This window comes from Alosa sapidissima, chromosome 19 (assembly GCF_018492685.1).
Source record: "Alosa sapidissima isolate fAloSap1 chromosome 19, fAloSap1.pri, whole genome shotgun sequence".
In the NCBI taxonomy this organism is placed as follows: Eukaryota; Metazoa; Chordata; class Actinopteri; order Clupeiformes; family Clupeidae; genus Alosa; species Alosa sapidissima.
Window position 1 is genome coordinate 27,852,331 of NC_055975.1, and position 4,486 is coordinate 27,856,816.

General features: G+C 45.2%; 1 pseudogene; it reads left to right on the forward strand.

The window, feature by feature from the left end:
- The first annotated feature begins 2,129 nt into the window (after window positions 1-2,129).
- On the forward strand, window positions 2,130-3,301 carry LOC121693653 (annotated as a pseudogene).
- Window positions 3,302-4,486: the final 1,185 nt, after the last annotated feature.

A 4,486-nucleotide genomic window follows, 5' to 3' on the forward strand; every position in this document is an offset into this window, starting at 1 on the left:
GGGACACTCCGTGTGCTGGTGGATGGACTCTGGCGCCCTCTCTCATGACGGCGGGCCTGGATCCTGCGGTCGATGCGGACAGCCAGAGCAATGGCTTCATCAAGAGTGGGGGGTTGATCATGGGAAACCAGCTCGTCCTTTATGTAGTCCGCCAGGCTGTGGAGGAAAGCATCCACCAATGCTTCCATGTTCCAGGAGCTCCGACTTGCCACGGTTCGAAAGTCGATGGAGTAATCCGCAACAGTCCTTCTGCCTTGGCGAATACTCATCAGGATCCGAGATGCCTCGGCTATTGTGGATTCCAAATCGAATACCTTGAGCATCTCCTCTGCGAATAGGTTGAAGGTTGCACATGCTGGGGTCTGGCGCTCGAACTCCGCCGTTCCCCAGAGTCGAGCTCGGCCCGTCAGGTGAGTGATCACGTAACCGACCCTCGCCCCTTCAGTGGCAAAAGTCCTGGGTTGCAGGGTAAACTGGACACGGCAGCTCGTCAGGAACGCCCGTACCTGGGTTGGGTCGCCGCTGAACCGCTCTGGATTGCCGATCCTGGGTTCTGGGGCTCCGGCAGCCACGGTAGCAGTGGACTGGGCAGGAGACTCGGGTGCTGGGCCGGTGAGCAGGCTGGCTGGGGCTGGGCCGGTGGGAGCAGGCAGAGGAGAAAGGTTGGTGAGAAGTTGAATGATCATTGCAAGTTGTTGCTGTTGCTGCTGGAACTGCTGACGCTGGCTCAAGCCGGCTTGAAGTAGGGAGGCAATGTCAGCAGTGTTGCGGTTTACCTCTCTCTCTGTCTCTTCCAGGCGTTGCATGGCGGTGGGTGGTTCTGGTTCGTCGGTTTCCATGCTGGTTCGACCGTGCGCTGGGTCCATGTTTGGTCAGATCGTACTGTCAGACACCAAACAGGACGAGGACCACAAAAGCGTCACGTTCAAAAGTTTATTTAAGGGTTGGGGGTTTCAGGGGTTCCGGGGGGGGGGTACAGGAGTTCCAAGAGTCTGCGTGTGTGTGTTCCCCCAGTAGCCGAACAGCGATGGCAGGAGCTGGATGATCCGGGAAGTCCTGGGGGAAACACACACACAACAGCAATTGAAACGAAGCAGCAGTACAGTCAAGGACTAGGCGGTATTCGTAGAAGAGGGACGGAAGGCAGGTCAAGATTACCGGGGCTGGAGAACACAGAAGTAGTCGAGCGGGTCCGGGATCACAGGCAAAGAGTCAGAGGCGTTTTCAATAAACAGGCAGGTAACTGGTGCTGGTTGCAGACGATCTGACAAGTGTGGACTGAAAAGCAAGGCTTTATATAGAGGGCATGATGAGTGGTGAATGCAGTGCAGCTGGTAGGTAACGAGGGTGAGGCAGAGCAGAGCAGGAACAGGTGGAGGTCATCAGACTTCAATCAGCACGTGTTACCAGGCAGAGAGAGAGCTCATGACAGACCATCCCACCACCACAACCAGTTCACACCTCCACCCCACCCCCACCTGCCCTCCTTTGTGGAGTGTGTGCTATTTGAGTTATGGCCACGCGCACCTGTGGACCATCAGACGTAACAACCCTTCAAATGTAAGCCCCTCCCACAATCCTTTGTTATTCTGATTGACATACCAGCCCCTACAGCTGATTGGTTAGGTTGAAATCCAGGAGGCTAATGGGTCAGACAGCAGTAATATATAAACACCACACAGAGGGAACAGTTTACAGAAGTCATTTCTAGAAGCAACTTTTGCTAAACTGCTGAAGCTGAGCTGAACTGAAGCTTGAAATGTCAGGTTTCATACCGTCACAGCTGACCATGCCAGTGAAGAGTGAGAGAGAAGATGAAGAAGTTGATGATTTCGTAGCAGAGTTTTTGTATAAAACTCAGAAACAGAAAGAAGAGCCTGGACTGGATCATGGAACTCGGACTGAAATATTAATGTCACCACCTGAGGATATTAAAAAGGAAGAAATATATGATTTAACAGAAAATGATCACACAGATCATTTTCCAAAAGGTGAGATCCTAAACAGTTTGTATTATAATTTAAAAGAATCACAATAATTACAAAGTGACACTTATATCAACAGCGCCTGATTGAGACATTGTGAAAATCTTGAGTTTCTTTATTTCTAATGTTGCAGGAGACGTTCAAATGATCCATGCTGACAACAGAGTGCAATCTGAGGAACAACAATCGTGGTGCCAGACAACTAGAGAGAAACAGCATGAATTCCAGTGTTTGGGAACGCTTGATGAACTCCCTGCTGTTGCATATCAGCAAATACACACAGGACAAATGTTGTACGAGTGTACTACATGTGGAGAGAGATTCAGAGCACATTCAGAGGTCACTGCCCATCAGAGCACGCATACTGACGGAAAGGCATGTCATTGTTTTCAGTGTGGGAAAGCCTTTTCTCGGAAGTCTGCTCTCAAGATGCATCAAAGGATCCATACTGGAGAAAAAACATATCGGTGTTCTCAGTGTAACAGAAGCTTTACTCAGAAGTCTGATCTCAAGATACACCAGAGGATCCATACTGGAGAAAAGCCACATCAGTGTTCTCAATGTGGAAAAGCCTTTACTCGGAAATCTAATCTCAGGCGTCATCAGATGATCCATACTGGAGAAAAGCCACATCAGTGTTCTCAATGTGGAAAAGCCTTTGCTCAAATATGTCATCTCAAGGATCATCAGATAATCCATACTGGAGAAAAACCATATCAGTGTTCTCAATGTGGAAAGGTATTTAGTCAAAAATGTAATCTCAGAACACACCAGAGGATCCATACTGGAGAAAAAACACATCAGTGTTCTCAATGTGGAAAAGCCTTTGCTCAAATATCTCATCTCAAGGATCATCAGATGAGCCATACTGGAGAAAAACCATATCAGTGTTCTCAATGTGGAAAGGCATTTAGTCAAAAATGTAATCTCAGAACACACCAGAGGATCCATACTGGAGAAAAACGACATCAGTGTTCTCAATGTGGAAAAACCTTTGGTGATATATCTAATCTCAATCAGCATCAGATGATCCATACTGGAGAAAAGCCATATCAGTGTTCTCAATGTAACAAAATCTTTACTCGAATATATCATCTCAAGTATCATCAGACGAGCCATACTGAAGAAAAACCACATCAATGTTCTCAGTGTGGGGAAGCCTTTATTTGGAAGTCTGTTCTCAAGAAGCATCAAAGGATCCATACTGGAGAAAAGCCACATCAATGTTCTCAGTGAAAGCCTTTATTCGGCTTTATTCTGTTCTCAAGACTCATCAAAGGATCCATCCAAGGTCTTTAGTCCAAAGTCTAAACTGAAAATACATCTGCACAGTGGTGTTTAGAGCAAAAATATGTTTTCGTTATGAACTAATTTTGTTTTAGCTGGTTGTTTAACACATGATTTCCAATACAAATTTCAAGTTTTTGCCTGAAATTGCACTGTAAAAAATGACGTTAGTCCACACACTGACCCATGCTTCTTCAGACACAGGGTATTCAGCCCGAAACGTCACACTGAGAACACAAAGGAGTTCTCAGTGTGCGGACTAACGTCATTTTTTATTTCTGAAGTATTCTGGTCCTGCACCTGTTTGAATCTGGATGTGCGCGTTCTTTTTTGTACTTTTTGAAATTGCACTGTGCCTACCTATAATGGCATTGTTCCCCCACCTCTTTTGGGGCCTACCATCAAATGTTTGACCTATAGAAAGCTGTGAACCTGTAGTTTTCGTAGGAAACAGTCAAAATAACTGTGTGATATACTGACACAGAGTTACAGAGGCTAGAATATATTTTTTTCTTTCTGCCGGATTACAAGCATCTCTGAACTGACCACATTTCAGCCCTCTAGGTCACTTGATATCACTTAGAAACACAACAGAGCCCTAGCACCAGGTCTCATGAAGCTGTGTGCAAAAGTAGATCAATATAGAATGAAAATATAAGTGATTTACACCATTATTTGCCATGGTATGCTCATGTGTTTTGTTAAATGCCTATGGACCCTATGGACCCCCCCCCCCCCCCAGGACTTTTGCTTATCCAAAATGCATACTGACAATCAAATGCTTACTGGACATGAACCCCTTTGTGTACAAGCATAATCCTGGTCTCAAATGAAAGGTAACACTCTGAGGTTTCTTGTGGACTATTTAGATTGTATTCAATTGAAAAAAATATAATGTCCGCACTCTGCAACACTGCTCTTGACTCCCAATTATTTAATGCAACGTAAGAAGACCCAGCAGGGTCGAATTATATTTTTTCAATTGAGTATAGTTTTCTTTTGTTCTGCACCTGCCAGAAAGTGGGATGTGCACACTATAACTGTTTGCTATTTAGATTGTATGTCAGGTGTTCTGATATAGACTGACTACACAAAATATGGAATAATTACAAAAAGTCTCTATGTTTGCATTTACTTTGTTGGTTCAATGAGTGTGTATAAGAGACTATACATCTGTCCAACTAATATTGGATAATACAACACGAAGATTCGAT